Here is a 14,888-nt window from a genome sequence, read left to right as displayed (position 1 = left end):
ATAATATTTTCCTATTGTCTTTCCTTTTCTCAACTCCTTATTTTTATCTGATGATGGAGGTCTGAATTACCCCTCCTGTTTCTCATGATAGTGGTCTTAGAGTGAATGAAAACAAGAGCAGCAGGAATCCATCCTAAAGGTTGCTCCTGTGGAATTGCCTTGCACATTTTGATCCAATAAGATAATAGTTTGGGAAATGCTGTTCTGAACAGAAGCAGAATGAATGCTAAACAGACACAAAGTAAATGTGTTTTGGCATGGAAATTGATCTCTCTCTGAATCTGCTAGGGTCATTGTCTAATGGAATAAAATAGACCCTTTATTGGTTAAATGTCATCATATACTTCTATTTATACTAATAATATGGAATAAAATAAAACTATATAATCAAATGAATGTGCAGTGAGTTAAATTAAAATTTTTAATGTTATCAAAATATTTATTTACTGTTGTTACCATAGGAATTTTCTAACACTGGATTTTTTTTTTTCATTCCAGTTTAGCATTTAAGGACTTTTTGAAAGATAAAACTCCCTCATGGAATGAAAAGTATGAGTTTACTTCTTCCTTACTGGTAACTCAAACTGTTTTTTGAATGCACAATATGTTTCACTGAAGTCTCTACATGAAAAAGTTCAGTTTTCATGTTCCTTTTCTGCTCATCACTGTCATTACTTAAATATCTTATAATATTCACAAACAGATGACATAAACTTGGTTAAACTTTTCACTTTCAAAGGGTTGGTCACTCATCACACATAAAGCATGGAAAATTCCTTTGAAATATTTTTAAGGGGAGGTTTAGCCACAGAGTTAATTATACGAAGATGTGCTGTTATAGGAAGGATTTACAACTAATCTTGAAAGACTGAATCATTACTTTATTCATAGAGAATGTTTTTTCAATAAAAGAATGAAAAAAAAAATCAAAGGCAAGCAACTGTATCTTTCTCAAAAGACGTAGACAGCTATAAAGGGTGTAAAAGATGTGAGTTAGTACCATGCCACACAGATAGGAAAATAAACACAATATAAAGGTCAGTTTGGCACTATAAACCATTAAAGGAACTTTTCCTGAACAAGTACAACAGACCATCAAAGTGAGGTTTCTCCAGGATGTCAAAAAGCAGAATTCAATGAATCAGACTTAATAATTATTACAAAGCAGAAACAATGTCCATATTCTTAGCCCATAAAGTAGAAGGCACAGATGGATTGATTTACAGAAATGTTTTATTGCTTACCCCAATGCTTTGTGAGAAATAAAAAAAGTATTACAATGAGTCTTAATAAAAAAATATGGTTTTTTTTCTTTCATAAGATATATATATGTGTTTAAATGTCTTGTGCCCTTCAAAAATTTATGGAGTTAATTTTAGATTATCCTGGGATACTGGAATTCCCACAAAATGGCTACTACTCTCTCTTGCCTCAGGCCAGGATAATCATCTCACAATCAGCTGAGATGTCACACTGGTGACTTCAGAGAGCAGAACTTCCACTACCTCTTGCTTGATCCTGGCTATGTTGAGCTAGAACAGCCCATTACATCAGCACAATGCAGAAGTTATACATGCTGCAGCAGTTTTTCATGCCCTACAAGAAAGCAGTGAAATTGAAGATTTTCAAGACCTTCTGATAAGCAGTATGTCATAGAGGAATGTACACGCTCTCTCAAAAGGCAGTGGGAAGCATTTTAAATTGCATGAATAAGTAGCCATTTCTACCTGTTCAAAAAAGAGAATGTATTCTCTAACTAATCTCTGATTTATTTGAATAGGATTCTTTTGAAGGATGTCAGCTTAATTACTTAGGCAAAAGAAACACACTTCAGATTTATCAATATGAAGGTCCTTTAATATTAAAGTTTGCCAACACAAGGCACTGAAGGAAGTGATTTGGGCATAGAGACATACATTCATATATATATATATATATATATAAAGAATAGCACTGCAGGCTCTAGCAATTTTTCTGCTAAATAAAACTTTGTTAACTTGGGTTAGAATATGACTCATGCAGTGTCAAGAACAGATAAGAAAGAGCTTATAAGAATAAAGGTAAAGCAAAGGAAGATATAAATATTAACAGTTCATTATATTTAGATGTGATTTGGATATTATTATTGATTGAGACAGGATTTAAAACCATTGTTGGCTTGGGGTTTTTAGTCAAATTTTGGATTTCCTCAGTGATATTTAGACTTACTACAGTATACTATATAATAGTGTTTCCATTAACAGCTCTACCATAACAGTCGTATATCACTGTCTGTCAAAAGCATATATTAAGAGTGGAAACCACCTTACTTTAGTTTGAAATTTAAGTGCCTAGATTAGTCAATCATTCAGGCTCCTTCTGTAGCCAAGAGGCAGAGAGTGATTCATCCTACACTAATACAGGGTTGGTTGAATCATCCCCCAAAGATGCCTCTCCCTCCAAGAGCTGTACTTTTCCTACCAAGAAACAAAAAACTAAGCATGTGGCCTCTGTTTTCAATTCTAACCAATAAATGTAGCTGAAATTTCAAACATGGGTTGCTGCAAGAAATTTCTGCACACAGACTGAAGAGTATTCGTGTGAACTGTCTGGCAAATAGTATCAAATGGCAAAACGTTGGGGAGGCTTGTTGGCAGATCATTAACCACTTGCAAACAGAAGGGCGCTTGCTGAGCCATATGCAAAACTATAGTGCTATATCATTTTAAAAAATGACTGCCATTGATTGTTGCATAAAATAAAACTGCAGCTTGTGCTTTCTTAGCACTGTGACAACGGCTTTAATTGGGGTTTGGATGTGAGAGTGGCTGTGTGCCAGTGCTATATGCAATCATCCAGCTGTTCAGACAGTTAAAGACCTTAAGATGTTATAGCAAAGGAGCTGGCAGACACTCAGTCTGCCTTCTAGAGACCAGGGAGCATCCTAGCAAGCTATTTAAGACTTTATTTAATATGGCAGTCGTTAACAGTCAGAGATAAAAGGCAAAAGCAACATGTAATTGATTAGCTAGAAATGCACAAGTTTATATGTATTAAGGTGTTTCACTATGCATGCCATTGCCTTCATCTAACAGCACCTTTCACTTTTTAACTTGATTAAACTACTAAAAAACCTTGAATCTATAAATATCCATTTGATATTGACTGCACAGGACGCTGAGAGATGAATTTTTTATCGTGGCAATTATTGCATAAGCAAGCAATGGATTCTCAAGTTTCCAGAATGAGTCTTGGCTCTTCATCCACAGAACTTGGTGCTCTGGCTCCTGGTGAACTGTTCTTTCATCAAAATGGTAACCTGAAGGATCTGTTTCTTGCAGAAAGAAACAATTTAAGGAATGTGTTATGAAGACTTTATATACAGTTATATCAAGACTAGGAAAAAAATATCAAATAAATACCAAATCATAACTGTTTTTTTTCCCATCCCTGCAGCTTATATACAATGTAAGAAAATATAGTCAACTTTAAAAAGAAATAAAAACTGGTTCAGGACTATGCTTATAGTGCAACAAGGTGAGAGGTTTTGTTATCTATTGATCACAATTTGACCTCAATTGCTTACTGGCACTATCATTAATTCCTATTGACTACATTACTGCAAATAAAGGTTGAACTGTACCTTGCACTGTTTAATGGCAGGTAAATATTGCTGTAGAAAGATCTGAATAGAACTGAATTTACCTATTTTTTTAATGTACTGAAAGAGAAGTAACAAGTTTGAAAGAGTGACCATGGTTTCAGTAGCTAATAGCACTTTAAAGAGCTATTTTAAACCATTTAGTATTCTTTTATACATGTTAGATTTTCTGAGTAGCTTTTTGATATTTTGCATTAGCCTCATACTTGAGACCTTACAAACAGTCATGAGACTACTGTAATATAAGAGTGGATCAATGAATAAGAAAAAATATAAAAATATTTTGTCTTTATCTTGTCCTATCATCCACCACAACTAGAACTTCTTTCATGCCCCTACTAATTTCAAATCTGGTTTACTCAAGCATTACTGATCTGTGGCAGGAGAAGTGATTCCTTTCTTTCTAGCAGCAAGCTGAACTGTGTTCTGATGATCTGTATTTGCAACCTACAGAAAAAGTAAATCCACTAAATCAAAGATAAAAATAAAAATGTAGATAGGTTAAAATACAGTATAATTGTGTTAACAATGTCAGCTAGCTTAGCAGTTGTTTCTTGACTTACTGCTAGAAAAGCACTGAGAAATCTAATTTCTTCTTAGGTGGAAGCTTGCCCCAGGAAGTAATTTTGAGAGAAATTTTAACAATTTTACAGCACCACCTCCACTTCAGCTGAGTTACTAATTGGTACTAATTGGGTAATTAACATCTATGCCTCTTCAAGCAATAATACAAATAACTCAGTAGTAGCCCAAGTCTGCCAGCACATCATTATTCTGGGGTCCCTGTTTGCCTGTGTTAACTCATTACTAAATAGGCTGCAAGGTCACACAATGGTAACATCATCCATCTTGTTTGCAAATACTCAAACATCTGCCAGTGCACAACAAATAGCAAATAAATCATAATAACGGCCCATATCAGCCCCAAGAGGTGCATACATAAGAAAATTTCTGAGAGTTTTCTTTTACACATCTTGTATGGTAGGAATATGGAGATTTGTGTGAAAGCAAGGGTGTGTGATTGGATGAGGATTTCAGAGTACCAAATTTCTTTTTTCTCCATTGTAAATTATTGTAATATTTTCTGGAAAAATTCATGTGGTTAAGGAAGGCCTGGATTTTTTTTTAATAGGTCCCACATGGCCAAGGCCATTATAAACAACTAGAGGTTTAAATGGCATTAAAAACACAGCTCCAGAATAGAACTGATTAGGGAATGAATGCTAGACCTGTGCTGCCCTGGGGGCTTGCTGGGGGAGGTCCCTGTCCCACTGCCAAGATTCCTTTAAGAGTGCTCCAAGCCTCGTATAGATTATGAGGTCATGAAAGAATGCAGATCCTGGAGTCCAGGATAGGAAACACTAGTTTAATGGAAAAAAAAAAAAATCCCTCTACTTTCAGAAAAGCACAGAACTTCTCTTCTCTTTTGTTTTTTTTTTTTTTTGCACAATTTTGATCACATTTTACACAGTGAAATTATCTATTCTGGCATTATTTACCAGAAATCCTTAAGATAAAGGCTTAAACTCTGGTCCCTTTTAATCATGCCAGCAAAGGAAATATGTGGATTTGTTGTATCAACATATCAGTAGATTTTTTCCTTCCCTTTGGTAAACATGATTCAGCTTTTGATGTGCATCTGCTGACTCGATATAGATGGAAAAAAAATTACGAATTCATGAATATTGAATCCCTTAGGTTCCTTGATCAAATAAGGAACCTTCATTTCAGCACTCAGCTCATTTATTACCTTACCCAACTTATGCTAAGTGGCATTGTTTGTTCCTATTTTAAAGCAACTAGACATGATGATCTGAGGAAGAATTTTCTGGTGTGTAGAAACAGAGCAGTGCACAGCAGTGATATGCTTCCTCAGATTTCTGCAGTGCAGGGCAAAGTAGAATCTGTCTTGAAATCAGCATTGTATTAATACAGTAAAATTTCAGAATTATATGTATGAAAGTCTCATTGTGCTTTCATAGGATCAAACATGGAAAAAACATGGGTAAACTTTTTGGAGTAGGTGACAGGGACCCTATAAGGTGTTACTTGTAATTTGGTAGCAAAGTTGATGACAAATCATAATGTCATTACCAAAACTTTTTTTTTTTTTTTTTTCTTTTCTGTGTAAGATTAATTTCTTAATTCCTAAGGGAAGGACGGAATTCAATCTGTAGTTTGGAGGAAGACGGAACAAACTCCATTGAAGAAAGTGCAGCAAAAGTAATTCTGGACTTCAAAGCAGGAATTTGATTACAAGAGGTGTCTCCACTAGAGCAGGAGCTTGCCAGCAAACTGTGTAGGAGCTTTTTGTTTCTGCTTAGTGTCAGCTGGGAACTTGCTTTCCCCTCTGAAGAAACAGCAGGGATTGGAATTTAGCTCATGGATATCTCTCTGTTGTGGTGAGTCCTAAGCACAGGCTGGCTCTGGCTGGCTCACCTGGACTTGTTCTCTGCCGAGATTGGTAACCTGTCCCTCCAAAGTGACCAATCTGACACCAGACAGAGCCCAGCAGCAGAGGGAGGAATCAAACAAGTCTTGCTCAAGGTATATAAACTCATATGTGTAAATCTAGAAATTCAGAGAGTATTTGTTTTCTTTATTTTCTTCAACAAATTTTCGTTACCATACTCTTTTGCTCATGAAGACAAAGAGGGTATTTTGTACAGATCCTGGTTTTACTGTAAAAACATAACATTATTTCTTTTTCAATATTTATTCTCTAGCACTGAACCAGTTACACAGTATATCCTACAGCATCACTGTAGAGAACTTTTTCATTTCGTGGGAGTAGAAAAAAAATTACCATACACCAAAATGTAGACCTAAGTTTTTCAAATAAAGCAGTTCTGAGATGAGCCCTCATGTTTTTATCTGCAGCAGTCTTGCTCCTTCAAATCAAACATCTTTTTTTGAGCAGAAACTACCAATCAGGACCAATTGTTTTTAATTCTACAACAGTGACAAATGATTTTGGGAAGCTATGACTCATTTTGCCCTAACCCAGACAAGATTATTCCAAGTTGTGTAACTGGTAGGATAAACCCAGCTGTGCCAAATCATACCCATCTGTTTGAAAATATGTAACAAAAACTTCTCTGGACACAACATACCAGAAGCATGAAGCCAAATAACAAGTAAATAAATAAATAAACAAATGTGAGCTGCCTTAGAGAGAAATTTTCTCACACTGAAAGAAGAAATTGTGGACCATACCCATAACTGATATCACTTCTATGAAACAGCACAGAAGAGCATTGGTACGTATTTATTTTCTCTCTTTATATATTAGATCCAACTGACTTGTTTAACATTTTTATTAACATGTTACATAAAACATAAACTATAGTAGAAAATCACCTATGACTTCAAAGAAAAAATCTTACAGATCCATGCTTGAAGTGCAACACAGGAAGACTTCATACACCAAGGTCCATGACAGCAATCTGGAAGAAATGCTTGAGTAGCAGAGGGTCAAGAGCTCTTCAATTTTCAGCTGTAAAATTTATTAAGTGCCCGAAGTTCTGCTCTGAGCACTTCTAGAGAGGTTAGCTGTGCAAAATGTCCTAGAAACTCTCCCTTGCCTAAGCCTTCAGAGACTAATGACTTGGCATTGCCTGAAAATTGCTGGCATTCTGCTGTCCATGCCACAGTCTAAGCAGGATGTTCACAATGACCCAGACACTCTTCAGAAAGGCACTATGCAACTGTGGTGATTTAGCAACACTCACAGGAATTCTTTTGCAGCTGACAAAAGAACCACAATTCATATTTTTATTTCCCTACTTTTGAAGTAAATAATAATACTTAATTTCAACTCCTAATTCATCATCTTGCATTCATGCAACTTCTTCAGGTGCTTATATGCAGCCTTAGTCAAATGATAGTGGAACTAAAATGCTTATTTCTTTCCTATAAACACTTAATAAATATCTCTTTCCAATTTACATCCTTCCATTTAATTTTGTTATTAATACTATGCACTTCTTAACCTTCCAAATGAATAAGGACTTGATATAATGAGAATGGTATGAAGATGATCCAGTGCTGCAGCCCGTTAATATACAATTCCAAATTAATAGGACTATTATCAATTAGATTAGCTGGCCTGCTGATATGAGTGGCTCTTGCCTAGGTCCTCCCCTTGAGCATTAGTTTTCTGAATTGCAATGGACAACCTCATACCTTTCCTCTTAAAATTCTGATTAATAAGAGCACTCCCTATAACTACCTTTAAAATAATGAATAGATTCTCCTAGCTCCCAGCCCTGTTCTTATGTGATCAATCAGGTATGAATGGAAAAAAAGTAACTTGGAGACAAAAATAAATGAACATATTGTAGCAGGTAATTAAAGAGGATGCTTTGATATTCTGCTAATCCTGTTTAGCCTCTCCTCTTTTCCTTGCTTGCCAGCTACAGAATTGCTGCAGACTGTTTATACCAGACAAGGGAGCATTAATTTAAATGAGGGGTGTGTTCATTAGTTAGTATGCAAACATGAACAGTGCTGGGGCACAAGGCATAGACACCAGGAATTTATAATGAAAGATTTTCTGGAACTGCCCTCATCTCTGTGTTGATTTACAATGTCAGCTGGGAAGTGTGCAGGTTTATCTCCAGTGCTGTGTGCAATTTTGGGTGCCACAATATGAGAAAGACATTTAGCTCCTAGAAAGTATCCAAAGGAGGCTACAAAGTTGGAGAAGGGTCTGGAGGGGAAGTCGTGTGAGGAGAAGTTGAGGGATTTGGTTTGTTCAGCCTGGAGGAGGCTGAGGGGAGACCTCACTGCAGTCACAACTTCCTTGTGAGGGGAACAGGAGGGGCAGGCACTGATCTCTGCTCTGTGGTGACAGTGACAGGACTGAGGGAATGGCCGGGAGTTGTGTCAGGGGAGGTTTAGGTTGGGTATCAGGAGAAGTTTCTTCCCCAGAGGGTGTTTGGCCACTGAACAGGCTCCCCAGGGCAGTGGTCACAGCACCAGCCTGACAGAGATCAAAAAACATTTGAGCAATGCTCTACAGCAGATGATGTGATTCTGTGATTCTTGGGCTGTCCTGTGCAGGGCCAGGAACTGGACTTCGGTGATCCTTATGGGTCCCTTCCATCTCAGGATATTCTGTGAATTTGTGATTTAAATCTCATTTATGCATAGACTGATTTTGGGTTGTAATTATTTCTGAAACAATAAGATTGATCTTATCTTGGACTTTTTAATGTATTCTTTTTAATCTGGGGCGACCCTGAGTAAATCCTGATTTTTTTCTTTAACTACTATTAAAAGGCCCTTTAAAGTAGGCTCAGATATCAGGCAGTATAGGCTAATGAAAAAGACCTCAAAAAAGAGGCAGGAAACAGTTTCTATCTCCATTGAAGGACTGTGCATCAATCCAGGCACAAGACATGCTAAACTGTGATGGGACATTCATATCAAATTTGCTAGTGCTAAACCACTGAAGAAGTGACAAGATATTTATGCACATGGTCCTGACGTCAGTCCTTTATTAAAGCCAGCCCTTCACCTTGCAGTCTTGTTTTCCTTTGCTATAATAAAGATTGTACTTATTTCTTGAGAAGTATCTTGAGTGTTCCTGGTGACAGAAACTGGGTGAAGTAAGATCAGTTCTTTGCACATTTCATACCTGAAGAGAGCATGATAGAATCCTTAGGGGAAACCATTTGGAGGATCCATCTCATAGGATAAAAGCAGGAAAAGCTAACATCAGAGTAATGAGTTGTCAGAGTTCTAAAGGGTCTTGAACATTTTAAAAATAGCATTCAATTATAAGTGGTTTCTCACCTTCCTCTTTAAATGGTCGGAGTAGCAAAAGAAAAATCAAAACTCCACTACATCAAAATTTGGAAAAGGTTCCCATGGAGATTTGGGGACTAGTGATCAGACAAATTAGTAGAGTATATAATGTAGAAGACAGTCAGAAAGTGCATAGATAAATGTGATATCCGTGAGAAAAATCAATGAATATTTTATAGAAAGACATTTGGTCTTGCTCATCCTTTAAAGAATCAATAATCATTTGCTATTGTATACTTTTGCTTCAAAAACCTTTCAAATTCCATCAAAGATATCAAATTATTTTTTCTTTCCAGGATTCTCCCATGAGCAAATAAATACTCAAAAATTGGAAAGCGAGTAGGTATAAATAGTAATTTTTGTCAATACAGGAAAACCATTCTAGGAGTCTCATAGTTTCACACTGGGCCCAGCATTGCTACATGTATACAGAAATTATCTGGAGAAAGACTGAAAAGTGAAACAGTAAAGTTTGTTGATGATGCAGAAGGCTTTCAGAGATGAAAAAGTTGTTAATAAAACTGCCAGTAAACTCTCAATACTGAGCTACCAGGTGTGTTAAAACTTAGTAGGATAATGACTAAATGTGGAAGAAGTGAAAAGGATGATAGCCGTGTAAAACGCAATTTTACCTTTGGAGTGAGATGTTCTAAACAATCAATTGTGTCTGAGGAAAGAGATTTCAGGTGTCTAGTAACAGGGCTTGTGAAAATGTTAGTTCAGGAGTCAACAACAGTCAACAGAAAAAAAATGAGATGTTTATGAGTTATCACAAAAAAATAAAGTACAGGACTGAAAAATGCAATGGCACTTCACGTACATGAATCCTGGGTATTGCTTGGAAATCTGCCTCCCTGCCACTGCAAGGACATAACAGAAGAAGTACAGAGAAGAGCAATAATGATAAAAAAATTTACAGAGCAACTCTCAGGGGAAGGATTAGACAGGCAAGAACTCCTCAGCTCAGAGAAGAGACACTATAGGGAGCTTTTGACAGAACTATAAAATCATGAGTGAAACTGAGAAGGTAGAGAGGGAACTGATGGTTGTTCCTCATAATTCAAGAACTGTGGGAACTCTGATATGAAGTTGCAGACCAAACAAAATAAAGAGGATATACAGAAGACTTCATTGTCACAGGAAACTGTGAAAACCCTCGCTGACAGCTTCAAAGTGAGATTAGACTGCTGGAAGAGAAAGACTTCTCAAAAATGTTGAAACCAGTAACTCTACCTTTGCACATTCACAAGGCAGAGATTGTCAGACTGGTGTAAGGAGTAAGATTGCTGTGTCTGCTCTATTTCTTAAGACTCCCATCTAGAAATCGATTATTGGTGATTGCTGGAGACAAGCTACTGGAGGATGCTGCAAAGCTGCATCAAGTTCTGAGCCACTAGGACCATTCCTACATTCTTAGCATCACTATTAATTTTTCACTTGTGAGAAGCTGAAGTCAAGCTCTCTGTCTTTTATTTTTTCAGGTTAGCAATACCACACTATAGCCATCCGATATGAGTGAGTTTTGAGCCTCAAAGGAAGCACAAAAATATTCCTGTTTGTCCCCAATAATTATGCTCTTCGTTACTTCTACAGAATAAATCTCACCAGCAAAGACCTTAATTGCTTACTTATGACTTTGTTTCTAAAATCCACTACAGTACTAAACATGTCATAGTTTATTCCAGTGCAAATGCTATTCTTCTAAACTGGAAATTAAGTCCTTCAAGTTGTATTTGAACTTACTCAATACAAAAAACGTGTACCCCCTCCCTTCTCTTTCCTCCTTTCTGTTTCTAATGGATAATTCTAAATCAGCTAAACTTTAAATTCCTTACATGAATAGGCAAGACGGATAAAGAATTACATGAATTTAAAGTAAGTGATGTAAAATGAATGTTTATTCATTAGTAATGAGCTTTATGCATCTATAATAAGCATTACCCTCAAATTTTAAGGTGTGTTGACTAGATGGCTAAGAACTTCTCCAAGTTATTTAGCATGCTAGATAAGATTAAGTTTATTGTCTGAGTTGTGCAAAATAATAGGGTATTACATAGCTGCATTTTACTCTGTGACATTTTTTCTTTTAATTAGAAAAACAAGGTGCTAAAACACCCTTCAGGAAAACAGGAAAGCATGTATTTAACTATAATATAATTTATTCATTCAGATGAGTGTTTGTTGTAACTATGGCCTTACATGCTTTGCTGAAGCAGAGCCTTAATGAATAAGGCAGAAATTCTAATGAGGTCAACCAAAAATAGCAAAGGACCTAAAAAGCTGCATTTTGTTGCAGCTCTGTCTTCCTTTCCATCCCTATTGATTACACCTGGCCAGCTGACTCCACCCACTCAACATTCACTGCAGGACTGGAGCAAAAGTCAGACGGTAAGAACTGAGAGTTCTATTATAAAAATACCTGCATTTTATACACCCCCATTACTGTGAGAGTTGGGAAGGAGCAATGTGCTATGGGGATGCACCAATTCTAAAGGATCTGCTTATGCAGGCACTGTTCCAGGCCTGTGAAAGTATGGATAGTTTTAAGGCAGATCTACATATGAGAAATATTGACTTTCTTCTTACAGAATGTCTGCCTTCTGGATGAATTTATGGTTAAAATGGCAAACTTATTATTGAAGTACTGTCATTTTATACAAATTTTGTTTGCATTGCTCTTATTTTGATAATGAAAAAAAATACCTTGAAGCAACAATTCTCATTCTGCCACTGAGGACAGGAAACAATAAGTCTTTTCTTAATTATTTCAACTATTGAGCAAAATGCTTTAGAATCAAGAAAAATGTGAGTTGATATGTTTAAAACATTGCCAATGCACTTCATTTCTCAAAAATTAATATTATTGTCTTTTTGCTATTTCATCATAATTCAATTAAAATTATTTTGTGTTACAAAGCTGAAATAAAACATTTATGCACATTAGGACGATTTTCCCAGGCTTCAGTGGCAAAGCATGGACATCAGTCAGACACAAACTCCCTGTGCAAAGCCCTTCACACCAGATCAGCCTCTCCCTTGTTCCCAGGCCAATGTGGGCACTGAAAGATGACTCGAGAGCTGAGGGCTCCATCCTCCTCCAGCTCTGCATCACAGAGGTGCAAAGCCACCCCCATCCCAGCAGGAGCTGCAATCAACTCAGTGCTGCAACTTGTATGAATAAAACTGTCCAGAAGAACAGCAGTATGCAGCACAGCTCTGGTTAAAATAACAATCAGTTATGGCAGGTTCTGTTTCCAGTATCTAGATGGATTTCATCCTTCCTTTTATTGGGGAAAATGGAAGGGCATAACAACTGCAGGAAGATTTTATAACCTGTTTAGTTTTCTTCTGTTTGGGCAGATCTTCTATTGCTTCAACTTTGCAATACTACACTGAACTAACTTGACCTATGAAATATCTGCTTCTCATTATAATTCTTTTCATTTCATGGACCTGGCTGCACATTTAATAATTTGAGAGAGCCACAGAGGGGAAGGTGCCTGGTGCCCATCCTGACACAGCAATTCAAGTGGTCTATGGGATGACATCTGTCACTGCCATTTGTTTGGTCATGAATAAACTTGGGGTAGAGAGAATATGGGTCAGAAAATGAGCAAAGGGTGAAGCTGTGAAAGCATGGAGCACAAAGAGACAGAGATTTGTATGCTTTTATTTATATTCGTTGGAAAGAGACACTAACTGCAAAGCTGTATTACTTTTGGGCCTACATGTAGGATTTTGTTCACTTTTTATTTTAAAGTGAGTAGTCTCAAAGGCTTGCTAAAAAAAACACAAAGAAGCAAGGAAAAAAAGGCAAGAGAACAATTTTATGGCAAAAAATATTGTTTTTTATGAATGAAAATGCTTTGTTGGAGGAGATTTTAGTATGAGTTTCAGACCAATTTCTTTTTACGATTGTATTTGAAAGTTTCTCTTTCCACCCCAATAATGTCAAAATATGTCATTATGGTATTGCTAAAGAGTTTATTTTGGTATATTTTATTGCAATGCTTTGTCACTATGAAATATATCTGAATGGTACCTAAGAAAAACACTTTGGTAATGCCACTACAGTGATTTCATACCAACATATTTTATATCTTCCATTGCATGAAATAAGAGAATTGCACTTTTTAGCACAGTACAGGGTAAAATTTTAGAATCTAATGAAATCTTATAAGTATTTTAAACTGTAATGTCAATAAATCAATAAAGTAATATATGAGCAGATTCATGGTAGGGTTTTTTTTCTTTGTTTCTGTTTCTTTGTCCCTTTTTCTTTTTTATGTTGTCATTGCATTGGGATTTATCTTATAAAGATTTGGTTTTTTTTCATATGCTTGTTTAAGGCACTTCCATTAATTTAAAGCAACTAATAAACATAGATTAAGTATATGTGTAGGATGGGTATTAGTAGTAAGCAAGAACTGTGAGGATTTTAGCATGGAACTATTTGAGAACACTGTTCTCAAAAAACTAAAGCAAATCAAATTACACAATTGTCTGATATCAGTGCTGATTTCAGGGACAATCAGAACCAGGGTGGCAGTGAGCAGAGATGTAGTAGGGAGATAGTCACCTCATAAATATGGAGTTACTGTGAGCCCTGCTCAGTGTGGCTTATATTTTTTTTCAGCCAGCCTTCCCATTAGCACCCTACTCTTTCAGTTAGTCCAGGAAATACAGTTGGATTCTGTATTTGCTAATGCTGACTCCATCCATAAAAACATTTGTAGAGTGAGGACCCAGCTGCCTTTTCCTCACCAGAAATACATAAAACTGTTGTAATATAATAGGTGAAAGCAAGAGGGGTATTAGATGAAGAATGAAACATTGTAGAACTTAATGAATGGTACTTTCAAGTGGAAATGAGAACACTTGCAGTTATTCTAAAAGTTGCATCGACTGCTGGATTTTTGTTCTCCTTGGCCCAGCTGTACTTAAATTGAGTAAATTAACACTGGAAAGAGTGATGTTTTTGTATTAATAACTTTATTTTCATCTACCATTCCTATGGTGTGTATTGTTTTTGCAGCCATAATGATGAAAAACATGAGCTGTAGCTGACAGGCTGAGCTACACACCACATAAAAGATTATGTCCAACATACCCACGTTACCATCCTGGGAGGGAAGTAAAACTGCTGGATGCTGTCCAGGTGATGTTTACCTGCCACCACTTCCTAGTTATACATGCAGCATCCATGCCTCTGTTTTTACTCATTTTATTAATGAGTAAACAGAAAAACATCTGTATTTTAAGGAACAACTCTGCATTACAAAATACTTGTCTGGGACTGTTGTTTGGACTGTTGTTTTCTAGCTCTTCAGTGGACCCAGAAAGGAACTAACTTGGCACAATGGTGGTTTAGTATCACTCTTGTCTGTATAAAACAGCAAGACATTCAGAGTAATTTTAATTTCCAGCTCCTTGAACA

The 14,888-nt window shown here is 36.4% G+C and overlaps 1 long non-coding RNA gene across 8 annotated transcripts in view; it reads left to right on the top strand.

Moving 5' to 3' along the window:
• The window catches only part of LOC148224954 (uncharacterized), a 68,223-nt gene extending 54,544 nt beyond the window's left edge, over positions 1-13,679 (top strand). For 4 of the 8 annotated variants that reach the window (XR_015801802.1, XR_015801798.1, XR_015801797.1 and 1 more), the window contains 4 exons: positions 499-574; positions 3,436-3,516; positions 5,773-6,900; positions 9,748-13,679. This is a non-coding gene — a long non-coding RNA (uncharacterized LOC148224954). The remainder of the gene's footprint in view (positions 1-498; positions 575-3,435; positions 3,517-5,772; positions 6,901-9,747) is intronic. The other 4 variants (XR_015801801.1, XR_015801803.1, XR_015801799.1 and 1 more) reach the window with 4 other exon arrangements.
• Positions 13,680-14,888: the final 1,209 nt, after the last annotated feature.

Source organism: Sturnus vulgaris, chromosome 2 (assembly GCF_052056855.1).
Source record: "Sturnus vulgaris isolate bStuVul1 chromosome 2, bStuVul1.hap1, whole genome shotgun sequence".
NCBI lineage: Eukaryota > Metazoa > Chordata > Aves > Passeriformes > Sturnidae > Sturnus > Sturnus vulgaris.
This window is presented reverse-complemented; position numbering and strand designations above follow the sequence as displayed.